The sequence below is a fragment of the Anabrus simplex genome, chromosome 9 (genome assembly GCF_040414725.1).
Source record: "Anabrus simplex isolate iqAnaSimp1 chromosome 9, ASM4041472v1, whole genome shotgun sequence".
Lineage (NCBI taxonomy): Eukaryota > Metazoa > Arthropoda > Insecta > Orthoptera > Tettigoniidae > Anabrus > Anabrus simplex.
In genome coordinates, this window is record NC_090273.1 from 76267075 (window position 1) to 76278982 (window position 11908).

At 39.4% G+C, this 11908-nt stretch overlaps 1 protein-coding gene across 1 annotated transcript in view; it reads right to left on the bottom strand.

The window, feature by feature from the left end:
- Positions 1-11122, bottom strand: part of VGlut (Vesicular glutamate transporter) — a 511784-nt gene extending 500662 nt beyond the window's left edge. Inside the window, exon 1 of the mRNA XM_067154057.2 lies at positions 11047-11122. The gene's annotated coding sequence lies outside the window, so the exon portion shown is untranslated. The remainder of the gene's footprint in view (positions 1-11046) is intronic.
- Positions 11123-11908: the final 786 nt, after the last annotated feature.

Consider the following 11908-nt stretch of genomic DNA (forward strand, 5'->3'; position numbering starts at 1 on the left):
GTAATATTGAAAGATGTGTTCTGACGGTTCTTAGAAGGATGTCAGTTTACTGCCTGCCTGGGTGGAGAGAAAGGAGTCTGGAGTATGGCTGCCATGGAAACGTGGACGGACCCACTGCGGTTGCCATGGCGATAAGCCTGCTGGTCGGCTCGTGTTGCTTGGAGTTGCCAAACTTCTCACTTCTTAGTTACGTACAACAGTACACAGAGTTCTGAACGAACTAACAAGTGAGTCGGAAGCGAAGGGAAGGAGAAAGAAATGCAACAATGTGGCAACAGCGTACAATGGTACGCGCAATGTTCCTTCCTCCAGCCCTATCTGTCAAAACGCTTCTTTTAATGTTACGAGTATAGTAATCCTTCCCTAAATCAAAGGAGCTATACGCCTATAAAAAAAACAGGTAAGGTGAACTTATGGGTGGTTCACCAGCCCCTTATTTTTTCTGAGATAGACAACCCAAATAACGCGTAAAACCTAAGGAACCTTGTAATTTAGTTTCATAAACACCAAATAACTTGAAATTACTTCTTGTGTTCGATAAAACTCTCCCCTACGTGTGTGTCATCACCGTCAAATGATCCATGGGCCTAGGATCACAGGTGTGATCGTTTTACGCATTCATTATAGTTTAAGTAATAGAAATAACACTGCCGCTAATGATTTCTACCTTATTCGTGAGCAGCTTCGTATATGTTGAAAGCTGGCCGGTCTCTTCGAGTACTTTCTTCCAAATCGCATCCATGTCACATGTGTGGCCTATGGATTGCATTGTATTGCAGAAGAGATACGTACCATCTTTCCATCTGTCAACAAAGTGATTTCATGTGGGAAATAATTGTTCCTAAAAACACCGGCTCGTGTACAGTTGCACAAAACCCCTCTGCCTCAGGTATCTCTTCCGCCGGAACCTGTTCTCTTAAGATTGGGAACTTGGTTATCCGCAGTATCGTTCTACCAGAACTTCAATCAAGTGAAAGATGTAGTTAAAAGTATTTATGATGGTCATACTGCGTGTGTTCGTGAAGCAAAGTGCGCATTTGAAGCTGAAACTGTATATAAAGATATCAGTTTCATCCATGTGCATTATTCGTCACTTTCAAAGCGTTGCACCCCTACACGAATCCTTTCAGTTAACTCAAAGCACCATTAGATTTTTAATGGTGCCCCTAGTGAAAATGGAGAGAAAGGTAAAATGAAACTCAGCACGGTGCTGAGCTCAAACCCCGAACTGAAGAAGATTCAATTCATAAGCAACTACATAAGTGGAATCAGGCAGTCATTGCGAGAAGAATGTTCCGAGCAGTCAGTGCCAGTGTACAAGTATTGCCAAGTTATATCCGTCGATGTAGAACGATCATTTTCAGCGTATAAATTAATTCTGTCTGACAAGAGAAAGTCATTGACCCCTGAAAATATTGAAAACTGTTGATAACCTACTGCCACGCATCATTTTTCAAGGAATGAAACATGTTTATCAATTTAACACTGAGTTAAAAATGAATAATGCGTTGGTAAGTGTATTTTGTTTCATTTTAATTGCATATTTTCGTGCTCATTTTCAACCTTTTTAGTGCATCTGTGCGTGCATATTTTTGGAGTTTTTCGTGTATATGAATCCGGGCCCTAGAAATCGCCCAGTAAAAATCGAGCTGCTTTCCTTTGGATTTTTCCACTTCTCGAAACAAGTAATTCTGGTGAAGGTCCCATACTGGAACCATACTCTCGTTGGGGTCTTATCACAAACGTATGTGCCCTCTCCCTGGAAATACCCTCATAACCATGTGCAGAGATCTCTATACATTTATTTACAATCCCATTTATGTGATCACCCAATGAAGATCTTTCCATATATCAACGCCTAGGTACTTACAGTGATCCTCATAAGGAACTGTCAACCCATCAACGCAGTAATTAAAAGTGAGCCGACTCTTCCTATTAGTGAAACTCACAAACTGACTTTTAACCCAGTTTATCATCATACCATCACCTGCTGTCCATCTCACAACATTGTTGAGGTCATTTTGCAGTTTCTCAGAATCTTGTTACTAATTTATTACTCTGTGCAGCATAAAATCATCCGTAGAAGGCCTTATTTCTGATTGCCTAGCGGGAAGCAACTCGTTTAGAAATTCGTTATTGTCCGGAAAAGAGCTTACGTTCTTTTATCAACGTATAAACGACATGTAACTACGAATTTTCGTTCTTATAGCAACGCATAGCTGATGCTGCTGACCTATATACACAGATGACAAACACAGATGATTACAAATGGTTCAGAAAAATTGATAACGTCAATTCGAGACAGACCCCCAGTCCAAAAAAAAACTTGTCCGTGTGAAAAGGGAGAAAGAAATATGAAGGATAAATGAAGCGCTGGCACACCTCATACTCGAAACGTGGAAGTAGAGACAACAACGTTGCAAGCTGTTCTTTAAAAATTCCTCAAATTTGAATTTTGATCATATTGATGTAGCTTTATTATATTCTTATTTTTATTCTTCTTCTTCTCACTTCTTCTTCTTATTATTATTCGAATAACCTCTTGAGGGTACGATAATGCAACTTCGGTTAATTTACTTTGCATTTAACATTCTTCATTTCCAAACTTCCTTCATTTTCTGAGAATGTTCTTCCTTTTTCCCTTGAGTCCATTTTCTTCCAGTTATTAATTTCTTTTTCTCCTGATACGTGTTCTGTTTTCTATCGTATATATATTTTAATTCCTCTAAAATATGACAAAGAATTTGGAAATTTATTGAACATCTCCCTTGGTAAATTATTCCAATCCCTTATTATTATTATTATTATTATTATTATTATTATTATTATTATTATTATTATTATTTATTGTCACAGCATACTATTTGAAATTAACATTATCAAATTAATACATATAATGTGAGTGGAAGCAGAATTTGAGCATAAAACACACTTCTACACAAGAAGTGCCTCTGCCCACAGCAACGCTGAGGTCCTGGACTTTGTACATTTAAAGCGCCATTTTCTCGTTAAATAATAGGCAAAAGCACAAACTCTCAGTCGCTTATCTGTTTATTTTTTTGGCGTAAATCAATATCTCAAAGTTTGAAGGCAATCGGTGGCCACAATGCTAGCTTCCACTAATGAGTTCATTCAGACACTGGATTAGGGATGATGAAACCTTTCCAAGATCTTATTGTGCTCCCTGGTATGAACAACTCAAATCAGGAGAATATATGTTTGACAGCCTAGTGTATCTTCCCTCATTCACAATCGGGTTATACTCCAGAAGTCTCACTTATGGAGTAAATATGCACTTCGGCCATATTTTGTGTGAAAACCGAGTCCTGCGAGGGAGAGGAAAGTCTCCCGAAACATAAACAGTCTCATATAACCACTGCTGTTTCCATTCTTTAGACAGACTGAAGTCTGCCTTTGTCAACTGCTTGGTTGTTCTCAATGTTGAGTGTCGGGATCCAAAAATCCTTCGCACATTTACTCGATACATCTCAATCTAGCATTGCCTTCGACCCCAATAACACTACGATTGAGAAACCTTAGCAATCCTTTATTTCGCCACCATTAAAGACTCCTTTATTTCATCAGCCGATGAGAATTCCGGAACTCTTGATTTTCAGTCTTCGATTAATGTTACAGGCGCGATGGGGTGAAAGTTCCTTATAGATACGTAGGTATCAATATATGGAAGGATCTTAATTGGGGTAATCACATAAAGGGGACTGTAAATAAATGGTACAGATCTCTGCACATGGTTATGGGGGTGTTTAGGATTTGTAGTAAGGATGTAAAGAAGAGCGTATATAAGTTTCTGGTAAGACCCCCAAGTAGATTATGGTTCCAGTGTATGGGACCTTCACCAGGATTACTTTATTCGAGAAATGGAAACTATCTGAAGAAAAGTAGCTAGATTTGTTTTCTGGAATTTCCGACAAAACAGTAGAGTTACGAAAATGTTACAAAGTTTGGGCTGGGAAGACTTGGGAGAAATGAGACGAGCTGCTCGACTAAGTGGTATATTCTGAGCTATCAGTGGAGGGTTAGCGTGGAATGACATTAATAGACGATTAAGTATGACTAGAGTTTTTTAAAGTAGGAAAGATGCCAATATGAAGATAAATATGGAATTAAAGAGGACAAATTGGAGCAAATATTCGTTTATAAGAAGAGGAGTTTGGGATTGGAATAATTTACCAAGGGAGACGTTCAATAAATTTTCAAATTCTTTGAAATTATTTGAAAAAAGACTTGGTAAAAACAGATAGGGAATCTGCCACTTGGATGACCAGCCTAAATTCAGATGAATGATGACTGATTGACTGACTGGCTGACAATCCCGTCCTTTTTCCACTTAGAACAATATCACCACATCATCATCCCAGTTAAAGAGACGATTCAAAGTGTTTTCCATGGCACATTTTAGGCATTCTGAGTGAATGCGGTAGGGATAATATGATCTATTTGAACAGTGGAAAGTATTTTTTTTTTTGCTACTTGCTTTACGTCGCACCGACACAGATATGTCTTATGGCGACGATGGGATAGGAAAGGCCTAGGAAGTGGAAGGAAGCGGCCGTGGCCTTAATTAAGGTACAGCCCCGGCATTTGCCTGGTGTGAAAATGGGAAACCACGGAAAACGTGGAAAGTATTACTAGACAGTGAAACATAATTATATTGTCTTGATATCCACTGAATTCATACCAGGGGTCACAAGCAGTTAACTCTGACAGTAATTTTACAGTAATGTAGTTTCAGGTGCGAAGCTGCTTAGGTCTGACAGGATTATCCGAAAAGAGTAATGCGAGGTTGCCCTGCACGTCTTTCTTAACGAATCAAATTTCACTTTTCACCCTCTATATTATTCGCCATTGTTAATCCATTATGCAGACGTATACGTGATGAGTATTAATTATTGGGATACACAACACATGGGGTCTCCACTGAGGAATTTCAAAAGGGACTCAAATATGAGTCAAAGATAGAATATTATAAGTAGTAATTCCATCTGAAGAATATCACAAGATTCAGTGATGTTTGATGCCAGAAGAACTATTCAATATTTCTTTGAGGAACTCTGCAATGCTTTGGGATAGCCACTGGAACAGATGTACTGAGGGACTCCATCAAAATATCGTGACAGCATTCCTGTGTGGTATAACATTTACATGTATAGTTAGGATAACAAGAAATGCGGCCCAGTTTCAGTATTAAGTGATGTTGGTGGTGGTAATTAATATTTTAACAAGAAGTGCAATTAGGTAACCCTCCTTTTTCAATGTTAAGCTGTGACAGTTAATTTTAATATACTGTAATAATTTATTGCACGTTAATACTTGCCCCGACAGTAACTTGAACATTATGAAGGAAGAATTCAAAAAACTTGGCTGAATGGTCATCATTGAGGCCTTCAGCTCAGAGGGTCCCGAATTCGATTCCCGGCCGAGTCGGAGATGTTAATCACTTCTGAGTAATTTTCTTGCTTGGGTACTAGGTGTTTGTGTTTGTCCCAACACTCTCCTTCTCATATTAACACAACAGGCATCATTAATTACATTCCACTACATAGTTTTGGTGTGAGGAAGGCCATCCGGCCGTAAAACAGGGCCAAGTCAACATTTGGGACACAGTTCACACCCGTGACCCGACAAGCGTGGGAAAAACGGAAGAATACTAATTCTAAATAAATAAGTAAATAAAAAGGGGGCGTGATTAGGTCAGTGGCTTAGCTGCTGGCTACCCACCCAGAGGGCTGCGGTTCGAATTCCAGTAGATTCAGTAGATTCTCAAAGATCACGTGGGGTCAGGAAGTGCATCAAGTCATAAACCCCCGACCAAAATCAAAATGATCGTGGGTGGCCCCAGAGACCCCAGAAATAGCTTGGATAAGCTGAAAAAAAATTAAAAATAAATAAATAATTATTTCATTCATTCATTATCATTATAGACTGTTATGCCTTTCAGCGTTCAGTCTGCAAGCTTCTGAGAATTTACTAAACATCGCCACAATCCTCGATTTGCAACTAGTGTTGTGGCCTCATTTAGTTCTATACCTCTTATCTTTAAATCGTTAGAAACCGAGTCTAACCATCGTCGTCTTGGTCTCCCTCTACTTCTCTTACCCTCCATAACAGAGTCCATTATTCTCCTAGGTAACCTATCCTCCTCCATTTGTCTCACATGACCCCACCACCGAAGCCGGTTTATGCGTACAGCTTCATCCATCGAGTTCATTCCTAAATTAGCCTTTATCTTCTCATTCCGAGTACCCTCCTGCCATTGTTCCCACCTGATTGTACCAGCGATCATTCTTGCTACTTTCATGTCTGTTACTTCTAACTTATGAATAAGATATTCTGAGTCCACCCAGCTTTCGCTCCCGTAAAGCAAAGTTGGTCTGAAAACAGACCGATGTAAATATAGTTTCGTCTGGGAGCTGACTTCCTTCTTACAGAATACTGCTGATACTGGTAATAAATAAGTAAATAAATAAATAATCGAACCTAATACAGTGTGAGCCTCGGTCGAGTTGCCGGTTATCGCCTGTGCCGTGTCTGGGTGAGTGGATGATGCAACAGCCACCTGACCTATATAGCTCGCTCAGTGATTCCATGGCCCCAGCCAGTCTGCGATACGCTGCCATACAGCGTGATTGCTCCTTATACAGGAATATGTTTAGTACGTTTTAATGGATTCTGAATAGCGTATTTTCCATGTGGTATAGACATTTTAAATGTAATTCGCAGCGAACGTTTGAAGATTCTAGAGGATGAATTGCAGAGGTTGAACGCTACAACGTTTATCTAAAGGCTGAAGCAGAGCATTTTCAATACGTACTGTAATCGGGTACGTTTTATTGTTTGTATATCTTTTCTTCAATTTGATTATCGATTCATGATAGGTTTCCTCTGAGGCTGTGTTCAGAAAAGCTGTCGAGGATGTCAGATCAGGATAAATGGCAATGTCATTAATGACATCCACTTTGCTGATGATACTGTTGTGTTAGCCACTACCCTTGCTGTTTTATTATTAATAAAATTATACGCATCAGTGCAACATTTTTCTGTTCATTAACATTGGCAAGACCAAGCTGATTGTATTCTCGAAAACACCTAAGCGGGTCTCCCTGCACATCAGCAAGTGTCATCCTTCAAATAACTTGGGACTGTAGTGACTGTGCATTGCTATCCCAAGAATGAAATAGTATCCAGGATTAGTCAAGCCAAACAGTTGTTTAGCACAGTGAAGGCCCTGTTCACCAGTAGAGATCTCAACCTTCAGCTCCGAGTTCGGATGTTGCGATGCTGTATTTTCCCTGTCCTTCTGTGTGGTTTTGAAAGCTGGACGCTCAACCTTTTTGCTGGAGAAACACATTGAAGCTTTCGGCATGTACAGAAGAATGCTTCGAATATCCTGGATAGAAAAGAAGACCAATGAGGAAGTCCTCAACTTGTTAAACAGGAAAGAAATCCTTCTAACAATAACGAAAGCTCAGGTACATCGGACACATCATGAGAGTGGACGATATGAGATTCTCCAACTCATCAGCAAGGGGAAAACTGAGGGAACACGATCTGTGGGGAGACGGAGAAATTCCTGGCTTAAGAACTACTCCGTTTTTGTGGACGAACTTCCATTGAAATCTTTGCATCCGCTGTTTCACGAGTTATCATAAATGATTGGATTGCCAACAGCGTTCTAAAGAGAAGAAAGGTTTCCTACCGGCATACGGGAGTGGTGTGATGCCGAAAAAGCGGCATGCAGGATGATCGGCCTTTATGTATTACTAACGAGTCAGTTCCAACAATTTATTTTTATATGAGGTTACAAGTTCATCGAACGACTGCTGATTAACGCCAAGTAATGAAACATGTAGTGACAGGACATGGACAGAGCAGATGGATGCACAACCGTCATTTAGCCCCAACCTTGCAATTGCTTCCACAGTTCTTCCCCAATTTTTAATTCTCTGTAAATCCTAGGATGGCTCTTTCCTCAAGCCACGTTGTATCCAATCGCAGGCTCCTTTACGTTCGAACGGGAAGCACTAGTACAAAAAGAGCAGTAACAAGACAATAGAAGTAACAACTGCTAAAGAGAATTGCACGCTAATACAAATGCTCGATTGTTCAAATTTCGACCAAGCCACTTTAGTTACTGAATCTCATTCGCTCACTGAAATGCTCAGCAACAGTAAAACTGCGCAAGTACTGTAGTTTAGATCAAGCTCGTGGGTTCGATCCCGGCTCAGTCCGGTCGTATTTGAAGATGCTGAGTTACACCAGTCGATACATTTAAAGGCAATGCTAAAGAAATCCCGCGAAGAAAAATTCCGCAATGCAAAATAATTAATAATAATAATAATAATAATAATAATAATAATGTTATTTGTTTTACGTCCCACTAACTACTTTTTAAGGTCTTCGGAGACGCCGAGGTGCCGGAATTTATTCTCGCAGGAGTTCTTTTACGTGCCAGTAAGTCTACCGACACGGGGCTGTCGTATTTGAGCACCTTCAAATACCACCGGACTGAGCCAGGATCGAACCTGCCAAGTTTGGGTTAGAAGACCAGCGCCTTAACCGTCTGAGCCACTCAGTCCGGCAAAAAAGAAATTATTATTATTATTATTATTATTATTATTATTATTATTGAGGGAGCAAAATTTCGTACATCGACGTCAACGATAACCTCAAACGTAGCTACTAGAGAAAAAAATATATTATATTAATAAATTAATCAATTTATTTATTTATTTATTTATTTATTTATTTATTTATTTATTTATTGTCTAGTGGCGGGCTGAGTGGCTCAGACGCTTGAGGCGCTGGCCTTCTGACCCCCAACTGGGCAGGTTCGATTCTGGCTCGGTCCGGTGGTATTTGAATATGTTCAAATACGTCAGCCTCCTGTCGGTATATTTACTGCCACGTGAAAGAACTCCTGCGGGAATAAATTCCGGCACCTCGGCGTCTCCGAAAACCGTAAAAGTAGTTAGTGGGACGTAAAGCAAAAGACATTATTATTAATATTTACTAGTGGATTGTATCCTGTCCGATGTTCAGACATAATACGGCAATATTAAAACTACCTTTACCGACCGATATTATCCCGTACATGAAAACGTTGAATCGCGTATCCAAACCGTCCTTGTGACACAAAAATGTACACTAATTCTCTAATCATTGGATAACCACACTGTGAGAAATATATCTTCAGCAACGAATTCTATATCAATTACGTGAAAAAATATTGATTTTACATAATAATAGACTTTTCTCGTTTAACAAGGTCAAGATTTCGATATTTTGAAGATCTGGAGGTCTAGCAAAAACTTCAATTGATTTAACTTCCAATAACAAACAATAATTCAAACTTCTGGAAGCAGTCCCCATCTATTTTACATTTAAAAAAGCAAAGTCATCTCCGTACAGGGCATGGAGGCCCTTGGAGGAGTGGAAGGTAAATTCTTCCACCATCCGTAACCTCGGCACTTGTTAGGGTAGAGTGGTTAGCTCTACGCCCGGCCGCCTTTGCCCCCAGGAATTAACCTGGTACTCATTTTTGGTGTAAGCTGAGTGAACCTCAGGGCCATGTGCATCTCCGGAAGTGGAAATCTCGTTTCTTAAATTTTACGACCTCCTGACGGATTTTACATTTATATTCCGTTAATAACTTGAAGCCATGGAGACATCTGTAACTTCACACGTTTAGAGCCAAATTGACATGGCAAACATAATTTAAACATATTTAGATATTTAATGGTAATTTCAGATAAAACACTTTTAATTAACAAACATATATCTTTAATCACAAAGTTTGCTAGTCGATTGCAGTGGTCCATCGGTTAGTCGGTGTCCATTTGTTCCCAATTGAGGGGGTTCGATACAGGCTAATAAATTGTATCTGTAGCCATTCCAATGCCAAAAATCTATGTCATTAGCTTCCAGAACGTTTAAGAACTCGTTAAGGTTTAAATTCCGACATTCCGTTGTCTCTAACAGAATTCATATCAACTAATAGAACATAATATAAAGTATGCAGAGTAACTCGAATTTTTGCGCGGCGGCTGAGGTCGTTATCGTGAGAATGGTAACTCTGTTTTATGAGAAATTTAAATCTCAGGGATGTAGTTTACAACTCAAAAGTCATACACTCATTGGCTGGTATTCTTACTACGTCCCCCACCAAAATATATTATTATTATTATTATTATTATTATTATTATTATTATTATTATTATTATTATTATTAATTGGAGCCTCCGTGGCCCAGGCGATAGCACTCCGGCCTCTCACCGCTGGGTTCCGATGTTCAAATCCCGGTCACTCCAAGTGAGATTTGTGCTGGACAAAGCGGAGGCAGGACAGGTTTTTCTCCGGATACTCCGGTTTTCCCTGTCATCTTTCATTCCAGAAACACTCCCCAATATTATTTCATTTCATCTGTCAGTCATTAATCATTGCCCAGAGGAGTGCGACAGGTTTCGGCAGCCGGCACACTTCCTATCCTCGCCGCAAGATGGGGGCTTCATTCATTCCGTCCCTGACCCGGTCACTGACTGGAAAACAGGTAGTAGGTGTTCATTTTCATTTTAATTATTATTATTAATCACAAATTTTAACACGCTTTCTTTGCAAAGTTTTCCCAAACGAGTGGAAATTGAAATTTTCTCACATCACAATGCCGAACAGAATTATCGTACACACAAAATTCTTTTAATAATACAATTTTAAGCAACCTTTTTCGGATATTCAGCTTCGGCGTCAAATATATATATGGACCTAACAAAACAAATAAAATTGTTATATGTTCCAAGTAATTTACGATACTTCTATAATAATTATGAAAAATCTACGCTAATTTTGACAACATTTCTTCTTTTGAATCACATACAGAAATAATAGCATATAAAACAAATTATTCGTAGAATTTTTGTTCATAATTTATACTATTTATAGATATGTAAGTAGTTTTTTTTTTTTCAGGCAAAAAATTGAGAAAAATTTTGTGAAAATTTAATTGAGAAGATGTTGTTTGTTCAGTCTTACCGTTCTCTTCCCCGCCGTTTTCTTAGTCCCGTCAAGGTTTACCGGCGTCGTCCGATCCGGAGTTGAATGCGTCTAGCGCCACTGTTCGTCCTTCCAGCGCCTCTGGCCGTCCTCCCCACCCTCTCGGCGCCGGCGCTCGGGTGCGGCGCCTTTGATTGGCAAGTCCAGATGTCGGCGCCTCATTGGCTGGCACTAGCACGTCGACCGCAAGACACAGTAACCAATAGCTTCAGCGTGTGTAGGCGGAGCGTTGTATAGCACGCGTAAAAAACATCACCTTTTGTACACAGGGACAGACATACAAACGGGCAGCCATATTGGAAAAGAGCTGAATATATATTGCTTTCTGTCGTATTATCTGATAGAAACTATATTTTATGAATCTCCCCCCTCTCACTCTTTCCCTTATTCCGTGTATACTTTGCCTCCTCTACAAATCTCCCTCTTTCTTTATTATTCAATGTCCGTTTTCATTCCCTGTTTCTACTAGAAAAAATTAATTGACGTCAGCAGTTCTGCTACTTACCCCAAAACTTGTTCGTAAAATTCTGTGGAGAAAATTTAAGTAAGTTAGCAAGTTTCTAAACACGATTAAGGGCAGGCTTAATCAAATACACCAAGTTAATATATAACGAGGCTCTATAGAAAGGCAATATCAAGATGTTAGAACCACAACTCTAAACAGAGGTGGTTACTAGAGTTGGTTGAATTCTTCCCCTCGAAATGAGACATCATGGCCTTTGAAGGGGCATAATTGCTAGGTCCTGGGCCCTAGTAGTATGATGTGCAACGAAAAGAAACGGTAATTAAAATTCAAAATAGAATCTAGAATCTAAAACGAATATGATTAAAAATGACCATT